Consider the following 12,533-nt stretch of genomic DNA (forward strand, 5'->3'; position numbering starts at 1 on the left):
AGCCCTGGCCTGCAGCACTGGCATCCCATATGGGTGCCTGTCCTGGCTGCTCCACTTCTGATCCAGCTTCTGATCCATGTTCATGTGCTGGGAAAGCAGTGGAAGGTGTCCCAACTCCTTGGGCCCCTGTGTCCATGTGGGAGACCTGGAAGAAGCTCCTGGCTCTTGGCTTTGGATTGGCTCAGCTCCAGCCATTGCAGCTATTTTGGGAGTGAACCAGCAGATGGAAGATACTCCCTCCCTCCCCCTCCCCTCCCCCCTTCCCCCCCTCCCTTTCAAATAAATAAAATAAATCTTTAAAAAGAAAAAGAAAGGATGGGGTAAATAGGAAGACAGAGCATAGAAAATGTGAATGCAAAGCAGTGACTCCTGAAATTCAGTTTTTTTTTTTTTTTGACAGGCAGAGTGGATAGTGAGAGAGAGACAGACAGAGAGAAAGGTCTTCCTTTTTGCCGTTGGTTCACCCTCCAATGGCCGCTGCGGCCGGCGCATCTCGCTGATCCGAAGCCAGGAGCCAGGTGCTTCTCCTGGTCTCCCATGTGGGTGCAGGGCCCAAGCACTTGGGCCATCCTCCACTGCCTTCCCGGGCCACAGCAGAGAGCTGGCCTGGAAGAGGGGCAACTGGGACAGAATCCGGCGCCCCAACCGGGACTAGAACCCAGTGTGCCTGCGCCGCAAGGCGGAGGATTAGCCTGTTAAGCCAAGGCGCCGGCCGAAATTCAGTTTTAGAAAAGAGAAACATTAAAAGTCAATACTCCAAGACTTTGGAGTATGAGGAGGAGGGGGCTGGTGTGCCTATAGCAGGGTGACAGCCAACAGCAGACAGGAGGTCTGGTCCGATCCAAGTGTGCTGCGACCTGGAGCTGTCTGGCACCGCCAGAGGTCCACAGCCCCTGAGTGCTGGAGGATGGAGTAGCAGCTACCCCCATGTTAAGCATGGAGACTTCCTTTTAGTTGCACTAAGTGTAGAAATAAAGGCTGCCCAAACTAGAACTCATCAACAGCAACACAATCACTCGTGTCCACCCGATCCTGGAGGCGGCCTCACCCTATGTCAGATACTCCTGTATGGTACGTTGAGTGAGTTATACAATTCTGCTAAAAGCAGTGAGGAGAGTGAAGGAAGGGAGAGAAGGGGATGCCAATCTACAGTGCCTATGTAAGTTATAAATCTAGGCAGACGTGAGGGCTTGGATAGTAAGAGACTCAGACACATGATGCGAGAGAAAATCTACGTGACAGGGCTTTGGGACTCTTCACAGACAGAAGCCTTCATGGTCAGCTTCAGCACTTCTCCCAGGAATGCACTATGCTGCCATCACACACTGTGGAAGGTCTGGGGAGGTCTGCATGGCCTAGAATGTTACAGCCCAGACTTGTGTCCATCACATATTCTCAGACGTCTGCATTTTCCCCTCTCACAGAGAAATACTTGATGTGTTTCCTGAGACCCCATGGTTCATGGGGCGGTATTTTAAAAACAACTTCATTTACATTTGCTCTTAGTTTACAGACTATGTTAAATACATATGAAACACTAGACGTCATCTAACTCTGCATTCCTGCTCTGTGTCAATTATGGACTTGTACTGTATTATTTTTTGAAATTTGAAACAAAGAAGAGCAGAACTCCCAAACATGAATGAAAACAGAAACTTCGAGATCTATGGAAACTGGCAGACTATTGTTAATTTTTTTTATTTTTATTTTTTTTAGTATGTGATTACTTACACTAAACAATCCTAAAATTCTAATTCCAATGCTCACTGTAATGAACCTGGGCTTGGGCAGAACTTCTGTGCTTGGGCTTGAGGTTGAACTTCTATTAAATCTCCTGTTTTCACCATGTTATCTCCCTGTCTAATCATTTTGCTAAGACGTTTAAAATGTAGTAACTTCCAAAGGTATTAAACACTTGCTCTATATAGAGATCAGCAGCTAGGTTTAGTGCTTTCTAAATTAAATTCACTCATCATTTTTTAAATAAAGGAATAACAAAAGCCTCTTAGTTTTTATACATCAGCAATTTGAAATCTTGCTCTTCCTGATGAAAAATGTTAGCCAGTATTTCAAACTTAAATAAATCATCTCAAAGATAGTGGCTCAGGCATGCTGACCTACTTTAAGCTAATTCTTTCTTTTTTGATGAAGTCCGTAAAAACCTTATGATAGACTAAAGAGTCCCAGGGAGGAAGCAGAGATGCAGCTCCAGGCCTTGGCGCTTTTCAGGAGGCTGTTTAACATAGGAGGCACTTTTGATCCCATGGTGGAGAAAATAGACCATTTCCTCTACTGCTGGAGGTGCACGTTTTGGGCCCATAAACCCAATGGATAAAAGACAAATTAACAAGAGAAGTCCCAAGTTTTAATTACCTATACAAACACGTGTGCATGGGAGCCTCAGAAAGAAGTGAAACTGAAGGAGGTGACCAGATGACTGAGGCGTATACTCCTATACCATTTTTTTTTTAAAGATTTATTTATTTACTTTGAAAGGCAGAGATACAGAGAGGTAGAGGTAGAGGTAGAGGCAGAGAGAGAGAGAGAGAGAGAGAGAGAGATGTCTTCCATCCGCTGGTTCATTTCCCAAATGGCAGCAATGGCCAGAGCTGGGCCAATCTGAAGCCAGGAGCTTCTTCCACATCACTCACTTATGTGCAGGGGTCCAGGGACTTGGGCCATCCTCTACTGCTTTCCCAGGCCATGGCAGAGAGCTGGAATAAAAGTGGAGCAGCTGGGATTTGAACTGGAGCTCCTATGGGATGCCGGCGCTTCAGGCAGTGGCTTTACCCTCTATGCCACAGTGCTGGCCCCCTTGTATATCATCTTAGGAAAATAGTGAAAAAGAGGTTTGGAGACTCTGGGCAGGAAAGCCAACTAATGGGATATGAGGAGAAGAAATACAGGGTACATGGGATATCTTGTTATGCAGACAAGAGCCTCTTGGTGGTAGAGTTGTCTCCAGAAGTAGCTCTCCTCTTAGTACAGAGAAACATTCTGCAAGCGCAAATTCCCCTATAAATGTAAACTTCCTTTACAACAGGGGAAATTATACTCTATTTTTATTCAGTTAGGGAAGTAAAGAGTGTTTTCTGTATCTGTTGTTTCTCAATTGCTTTTGCCTCGAAATAATCTATATGTTAAAGGGGTATGCTTTGGGGGTAGCATATTGCATATCATTCAATGCTAAGAGAGTAGGGCTCTGATCCTGTCAACCCAAAAGAACCACTGGAAAGCCTAAAATGCCCAAATATAATGTGAAGGGGAAACATAAAAATATCAAAGAGAAATAAGAAAATCATACTTGGTAGAATTAATTCTGATGATTAAGTCAAATACAGTGTTGTTTTTCAAGCTTGCTTTAGTAGTTTATCTCTTTGTTCATTGAAAACTTAAACATATCTTGAATCAGTTTCTGCCCTTTTGTATATAATCTCCAGAAAACCATATAACACAGACACCATTAAATTTAAGCTTTCACCATTCTAAATGATGTATGATGTAGAACCCTCAAAATACTGGATGTCATGCAAACTGAGAAAGTCATAGCTGAAGAAAACTTTAGAGATCAGTAGTCTGCCATGCTCCAAATTTTTTAAAAAAGGACCCTGAAGCCCAAGAAAATGAAGTATTGTGCACGTGGTCACATGTGGCAAAGGCAGGCCTTGAACCTAAATCTCTTCTTGATTCAGTGTAGTTCTCTTCACATGACCATTTTGTTATATTAACATGAGGAAATAAAGTGGAATTCCAGAAAAAAGATACCCCAACTCGCTCCCACCACTCCTTTAAGTTCCAGCTGGGGTTTATTTGACTCCCCCAAGCCAAGGAGTGCTGGGGCTGCAAGCACTTAATTACCAGCAGAGCTGGGTTCTGGAAAGTCCAGGGGCCTGCAGAATCATTACCAACCCAAGGCTAATGTCCCAACACTGCCTGCTTTCTAAGAAGCAAGGCAGGAGTTGAGGCTGCTCCAAAGGCCTGGGACTGGAGTCTACTCTCAGACTAGTAAATGATCTATCTAAATCTTCATTCACCTGAATAGACAAAGCCCTCAGTAACCTGAGAAAGTTAATCAACATTTGTAAAGGGACCTAACAAGAGGAGAAAAGATGCTTGACAAATGGGCATGGGATGATAGAGGCTAACTGGATAAGACAGAAACTACACACAAAACACAAAGTAAGCTCTCAAGGATGGTCAAGGTGGCTGTTACTAATGCCCTGTGATAGCCGAACAACTTAAGGGTGTACTCAAAGAATAGTGTGGTCATAGTTGAGTCCCAAATAACTGGCATGAAGACCAAATGGAAGAAGCATTTCAAAGCACACACACGGGCCTGTGCCTTGGCTCAGTTGGTTAATCCTCCGCCTGTGGCACTGGCATCCCATATGGGCGCCGGGTTCTAGTCCTGGTTGCTCCTCTTCCAGTCCAGCTCTCTGCTGTGGCCTGGGAGGGCAGTGGAGGATGACCCAAGTGCTTGGGCCCCTGTACCCACATGGGAAACCAGGAGGAAGCACCTGGCTCCTGGCTTCACCGCTGGCCATAGTGGCCACTTGGGGGGTGAACCAACGGAAGCAAGACCTTTCTCTGTCTTTCTATAACTCTACCTGTCAAAAAAAAAAAAAAAAAAAAAGCACACACACATAGAAGCACACAAAGAGGCGAATACAAGAGGAATAGGAAGAGAAATGACTGATATATTGAGAAGACAGAACATGCTGCAAATGAGCTTATTGAAAGAGAAAAAAGAAATAAGAAAAAAGTCCACACATAGTTGAAAGCAATTGTCCGGTTGACAAAAGATGTAAATCTACAAGTTGATAATCAATAATGAAGGTACAATTGAAGTAGAAAGACATCTATAGGCATACTTTGTAAAATTACTGGATCTCAGAAAAAGGAGGAATTCTTACAAACTTCTGAGCAAAAAGGTGGTGGTGGGAGTCACTAATCAAGGAAAATGAATTAGACAGACTGGCATGTGCTTCACATCTGTAATACTAAGCTGGCCCACAATGGGCCAAGACTGCAGCCCAAGAATCTTGCCCCTACTCAAGGACTTCTGTCATAGTGAACAAAAAGATATTCAAAGATATCTATAGGTTTAGAGACTAGATTGCCTCTTCAACCCAAATGAAGAACATAGTAAGAAAGGACTCTAACCAAAGAGCGAGTGAACTGAACATCATCAAAAAACACAAAGGGGAGAAGACACAAGTGATGAGCAATACATGTATATGTATATGTCTAAGTGTTTGATATACTTGCTAAATAGAAGAGACACATTACAGGAGAAGCCATACTGAGAATCGATGACTTGCATTGTCAGTAGTGGTGATACTGCCCCAAAGAGGCTGAGAGTTGGTTCTTGGGTAGGGGTGAAAGGCGGTTACTCTTTTTATGACCAAAACAGACCTATACATACAGAACTCACACAATGTGTGTATATATATACATGTACATATATATATATATATATATATATATATATATATATATTACAGGCAGAGTTAGACAGTGAAAGACAGACAGAGAAAAAGGTCTTCCTTCTGTTGGTTCACCCCCAAATGGCTGCTACGGCCGGCGCACTGCGCCTATCCAAAGCCAGGAGCCAGGTGCTTCTCCTGGTCTCCCATGGGGTGCAGGGCCCAAGGACTTGGGCCATCCTCCACTGCCTTCCTGGGCCACAGCAGAGAGCTGGCCTGGAAGAGGGGCAACCAGGACAGAATCCAGTGCCCCAACCGGGACTAGAACCCGGGGTGCTGGTGCCGCAGGTGGAGGATTAGCCCAGTGAGCCGCGGCACTGGCCCACATGGTATATTTGTGATACTAAAATTTTATGGGGGAGGGGTAGGATTAAGGAAAAAAGCATCTAAAAAGGCTATTCCTGAGTAAAGAGAGATTAAAAAAAAGGTTGAGGAACTCTGATATACAATGAACAGAATAAGCAATCTCTGTAAAAATGAGAGTAAGAATGAAGGAGGCCTTAAAATACTACATGGGAAAAGGTAAGTCAAGATTATGCAATGACAATTCATGGAACTGAAAGCTATAACGTCAGATGTACAAAATAGCACAGCAGCTGAAAATACAAAGCACACATTAATAGAAATGCAGTTAAAATATTACTATAATATTTCAGACTACATCTCTACAAAACAAGCATACACAAGAAAATAAATGAAGATACATGGAAAGTAAATGCTATCAGTGAGCTTGTTATATGCATACACTTATGCATGTATCAGTATACACATCAAACAGCCTCAAAAATTTTATCTTTGAATATTTACAAAAAGTCTCTCCTATAACTGTCATTAGGGAAGTCTGAACAAAATTTATAATGAGATATTATATGGACTTCATTCTCAACTCACAATCTAATAGAGTAAGAAGCAGGCCATTAATGTGTAACTTGTAAAACAAATCTTACCTTCTCAGAAACTGAAAAATTCTCAGTTTATCTTTAAAGAGAAAAAGAATAGCAAATATGTGTATTAAGAAAGCCACGAAGGGGCCGACGCCGTGGTGCACTAGGTTAATCCTCCGCCTGCGGCGCCGGCATCCCATATGGGTACCAGTTCTAGTCTGCTGCTCCTCTTCCAATCCAGCTCTCTGCTATGGCCTGGGAAAACAGTAGAAGATGGCCCGAGTGCTTGGGCCCCTGCACCTGTGCGGGAGACCAGGCAGCTCCTGGCTCCTGGCTTCGGATTAGCACAGTGCTGGCCATAGCCACCATTTGAGGAGAGAACCAAAGGAAGAAAGACCTTTCTCTCTCTCTCTCTCTCACTGTCTGTAACTCTACCTCTCAAATAAATAAATAAAATCTAAAAAAAAAAAAAAAAAAAGAAAGCCATGAAGGTAAATACCTCATAACAAAACCATGGAATGAAGCACTATCTGGTTTCAGAGAGAAGTCTGTAAACACAAATGTCAGGTGGGAGGAAAGTTGGGGGGGGGGGAAGCCATTGTAGTCCATAAACTGTACTTTGGAAATTTATATTTACTAAATAAAAGTTCAAGAAAACACAAATGTCTACAGTATCATAAAAAAATTAAAATCACCATAATCATATCAATTTGGTCAAGGATGGATAAATAGAAAACGGAACTTATTATAAGATCTGAAAATGATATGCAAAAGAGTTTTTAATCAATAAAAAATATTTTAATTCAGTTTGATAAGAAAAAACAGTTTGATCTGGGACAAGAGAAAGGACCCTATTAATAAATAACATATAAAGATATGTTCTCAGTAAGAATGAACTAAAATGTTCAAGAATGTTCAGTCAACTACATGTACTATTTTGGAGTAGAAAAACATTAATCAAACCATAGAGGGTTAAATAATGGCCTCCAAAGACCTGGAACCTCTCGATGTCACCTTATTTGGACCTGAGATTTTTGCAGATGTGACTTAAGATTTTGTGACGGGGGGATTATCCTGTGTTATCTGAGGACAGTCCTAAATGCAATCACAAGGGCACCTCGGCAACAGAACAAGAAGATTTGACACAACTAGAGGAGAAGGCAATGTGAAGAGGGAGTAGAGTGAGATTTGAAGATGCTGACCCTCAAGATTGGAGTTCACAGCAGCGAGCAAGGAATGATGGCATCCAGCAGAAGCTGGAAGAGGCCAAGAAAGATTCTCTCCAATAGCTTCTGGAAGAAGCAATGCTCTCCCTTGGATTTCACCCACTTTTGACCTCCAGGACTATGGAAAAATAAATTTCTGTTGCTTAAAGCTCAAAGTCTGTAATGGCTTGTTCTGGTGGTCACAGAAAATGAAGACCTAACAGATAGGTCGAAGCACTAAAAGATAATACCAGAATATAAAATTATAAAACTTAAAAATTATACAGATTCCACAAAACTAATGATACACAAAAGAACTGGAATAGTTGGATGCAAATGGGAAATGAAGAATAGCTATATTCTATAAAAATAGTAAAAATTAACATGATAAGGCCAACAGCTCAATAAAATGTGGGGAAAGTATGAGACTTAGAAAAGCAAGCCTGGACGCTTTATGTAGAAAAGGAAAGCTCAAAGCAGAGCTACAAAGAAGTCTCTCCTTGTACTCACAGAAACTACAACAAAATATTCGCATGTCAACATTTCCTCTTGTTAGCAATTTGGGAAAAAGATATTCTGACATATTTTTTGTTTCCACCCAGGACACCCAGAAATTCATCCCAAAGGAGTGAGTGTGCGTGTGTGTGTATGTGTAGGATTGTATGAGAATGGAAAAATACAGATGGTAAATCTTGAACACTTTATCCTATTTATGCACATATATGAAAATTAGGATCCTTCAAAAACTTCATGGAAAGTGGATTAAAAAATAAGCTTATTTGGTGCAAGTTTTTTTGAAATTCATGCATTTGAGGGATCTTTAAAATATCCATGGAAAATACATATTATGAAAAAAAACTATGTGTGGGTTTTAAATTTTTTGGCAGCAAAATAAACTTATCTTTTAATTCCATTTTCCATGAGCCTTTTGAAGTATCCTCATATATATGTACATATAAAGTTTAGATCAAAATGAAAATGGAAATATGAATAAACATATTAAACATCTCCTGATAGTCAAGAGATACATTTAGGATTTATTTTAAATCTTAGTGTTCTTTTAAAGCAATATATATGCCTTGATTTTTAAAAAAATGCACAACTTAAGAGACAAGACCATATGTAAATGGATCCCTTCAGACTCAGTTTATTAGTTTAATTAATCAGATAGTTCATTTTGCTATAAACTTGATATATATTTATCTACATTTTAATGAAATTTTCAGTTTCTAGGATACATAAAGTTTGCCAAGGATATAAACATTAATATATTATTTACTTGTGTGTTCTCCAGTGTCAACTTTTATTCTCAAATAGGACATGGGGAAGAATCTTTCAAAAAAATTCATTCAATACGTTTACTGGTTGCCTACTATACGTCAGAGAGCTTAAAAATCGCTGAAGGTAGTGGACAAATAGCAGATGACGAATAAATAAATATAGCCCGACATGGCAAATTCCAGGATGGAGGAAGCACAGTTCTACGGGAAAACATGGCAAGACACTAAGAACCAGCTGAATGCACTCAGGGTAACTCCTCCACAGGAAAGAAGGGAAGAATGAAGTTCCAGGGGGTCACTTGTGACAAAGTCCAGAAAGCAAGCAGGAGTCGAGGCTGGAGAGGTAAGCAAGAGGCACACCTTCAGGGGTTCTGTGAGATGGGATAAAGAGTTTGGCACTTATCCAGAGGCGTTAAGGACCCTCTGAAGCATTTTACACAGGCAAGGACACAGTCAAATTTTGTTCCAAAACAGAAGTCGAAGTGTACTTCGCAAGGTGATTGACACAGGGTGAGGAGGTTGGTGCATGGTTTGGCAAGGGATGATGTGGACTGAGATAGAGAAGTGTCACTGGCAGTGAAAACAACTGGAAGGTCTCCAGGTTTTTATGAGCTAGCACAGTGAAGTACTGCAAGATTTAAGCTGGGGCTTCAGAGAGAGGGGGGATGGCAGCCAGGTCCCCGCCAGCTCTCAGGGTGCATTAGCTGAAATAGGGAATTACCTTCCTGAAGCCAGAAGACGTGACCACTTCAAGTCTGAGGTCATGCATCAGTGGGAGCTTCAGGAGCTCAGACAACGTCCAGGCCCAGCTCAAGAATACTCACCCACCTGACGCTACCAGATAGTATCTGCTTTGGAAGCATGCATGCAGGCAGCTCGTCTATTCATTACTACCGGGCTCCATCCCATGACAGGACTTAATTATTCTGAACAGTTAATCATCAAGGTTTTGCCTAATGATGGTTATCTCAATTATGCACCCTGTGGGCATGAACATAGCCATCCCTGGCAGGGGCAGATGAAGAGGGATGAATAAACTCATCATGCCAATGATGTTCTGGGAAATAGCAAAGAATTCCTATCAGGAGCAGCCTGTTCATAACAGGACCCTTGCAGCTGGACTCCTACAGCAGGCAGAAAGTAGCTTTGGGGCTACAAAGGACAGGCAGTCAACATTATTTTGGTACTATCATTTAGCAGTGTCGAAGACTGTGGCATTGCAACCCTATATCATTCCTTTCTCCAGGGGAAAGGGGGGGTGACTGGGGCAAGAAAAGAGCACCAGTGCATGCCAGATACTCCACCCTTTTTGTTTCACAATCAAATGTTCCTCACAATGGAGGAGGGGTTTCAAACCTCCCTCTGCAGAGACTCTAGCACCCCCAGAGATGATACTGTTTTACTTGCTCCCTGAAAACCCCAGGGTCTGAAGAAGCAACTCTGAAATGGCGGTCCTCTAAGTCTACTTCTGAGAACTGATCCTGAGCAAATGAAAAAAAAGATTTATACCTGGGGCCGACATTGGGGTACAATGGGCTAAGCTGCCACTTGTGATGTTGGCCTCATATCCAGGTTGCCGGTTTCATTCCTTGCTTCCCCAACTTCTGATCTAGCTTCCTGCTAATGTACCTGGAAAGCCAGAGAAGGATGGCCAGGTGTTTGGGCCCCTGCTGGGCTGCTGCCACCCTTGTGGGAGTTCAGGATACAGTTTCTGACTACTGGCTTCCACCTGGCTCATCTCTGGCTGTTGCAACCATTTGGGGTGCAAGCCAGCAGACAGATGGAAGATCTCTCTCTCTCTGTACCTCCTTCTCTCTCATTCTTTTCACTGTTTCAAATAAGTAAATAAATCTTTAAAACATTTTTCACAAAGCTATTTACTGAAGTAGCACTTATTACAAAAAAGGAATTAAAGAGAAGTACTTTAATGTGAAATAATAGAGGAAAATGGTTATATAGATTGAATGTCACTTATCTGAAATGCTTGGGACCAGAAGTGCTTCAGATTTCAAATTTTTAGAACTTTGAAGTACTTGCATATATAAAGATATCTTAGAGATATGTCCTAAGTTTAAATAAGAAATTCATTTATATTCATATGCAATGTATACAGAGTCTTAAGGCAATTTTATACAGTGTTTTAAATGCTTTTTTCACATGAAACAAAGTTTCATGATGAAGAATGTTCTAGTTGTAGTGTCATGTCCCTGCTCAAAAAGTTTCAAATTTTGGAACATTTTGGATTTTGGGTTTTTGGGTTAGAAATGCTCAACCAGTATAATCTGATGAGTCCTTTACATTACATATAAATGATGCAGCCTATTAGAAAGTGTTAGCAGTGTTTCTAATAAAATGGGAAGGTACTTATGTTGTGATGTTAAATTCCAAATTATGATATAAATTTTTTATACGTACAAAAGTTACACATAAAACATCCACCTGTCAAAAACTGTTTTTGTTAATGGTCATATGGACGTTTCCATTTCCTTCCCATTTGTAGTTTCCAAATGTTTTATAGCAATGGACTATTACTATTGTAATGAGAAAAAAATATCTACTCTTCTAACTTAAAGTATCAAAAAGACAAATGACATAGAGGAAATGAGAAAATGCAGAGATGAGGCACCAGGAGAAAACAAGTGTCCAGACAAATAAAACTCAGATAAGACAACCTTAAAGAAAGTCATTATTTATTCCAAATAATTGGAAGGAGCCTCTTTAGGTTCATGATTTATTCATGTCTCTGTGATTAGATTTAAAAAGAATCAGAGGCTGAACCCTTGCTAATGATAGTGCTTATAACTTTATATCAGAATAATGATTGCCCTGGGAAATATATTGGAAAACAAGCAAGAGCATCATCAGGATTGCTCAACAGATGGGGAAATGGAAGCATGGAGAAGCCGTAGAATATTCCAGGAAAGAGTGGGACTGGACAAGGTCCAGAATCCACAGGAGCCTGCGAGCTCTGGAAAGCAGCCAGGGGCGGAGCAAACCTACAGGAGTCTACTCTCTGGCAGCTCTTTCCTTGCTGTTCTGCCATTTCAGATCCTTACAAATGGCTTGTCCTGTCTCTCTCACTGTACTTTGAGCTGTCTGGGTATAGGAACCATTGCTTATTTGATATTCTATCCCCAGCAAATAGCACAGTACATGTTTGTTCAACAAAGGCATATTCAAAGTTATTTTGTTGCCATGTTTGCAATGTGAGAATACTAATTTATAAACAAGTATTTGCTGAGTGTGGATTTTTTTTAGAGCAGGCAAAAGATGCTATTTTGAAACAAGGTATTTTCTTTCCATCCATAAAGTTATACTAGTTCTATGCTGACATGGCACTAGCAGTTCTACCGAAATCATGTTTAGCCTGCAGATGAAATGGTTAAAGAGTCATTTCCTGTTTCAAACTGCCAAGCAATCATTATGCTCCCTCTCTTCTGGCCACCTGCTAGACAATACATTCACAGGAATAACACAACCCTGACCGCTGTATCCAGAAACGCATGCAATATTCAAATGTAAGCTACTACCCATTTATATCATCACTGACAGAACAACTGCAACAAACAGGATTCAATTCAAACAGGCAAAATTAGGTTGACAAAAGTTGGGGAAGGAAACAATCCTGCCCTGTCTTGAAACTTATGAAAACAAAGCTAATTAAACTGAATTGTTTGA

The 12,533-nt window shown here is 41.1% G+C and overlaps 1 protein-coding gene across 1 annotated transcript in view; it reads right to left on the reverse strand.

Moving 5' to 3' along the window:
- Positions 1-12,533, reverse strand: part of PLD5 (phospholipase D family member 5) — a 405,904-nt gene that overhangs the window by 165,029 nt on the left and 228,342 nt on the right. The gene's annotated exons all lie outside the window — the stretch shown is intronic.

This window comes from Lepus europaeus, chromosome 14 (assembly GCF_033115175.1).
Source record: "Lepus europaeus isolate LE1 chromosome 14, mLepTim1.pri, whole genome shotgun sequence".
Lineage (NCBI taxonomy): Eukaryota > Metazoa > Chordata > Mammalia > Lagomorpha > Leporidae > Lepus > Lepus europaeus.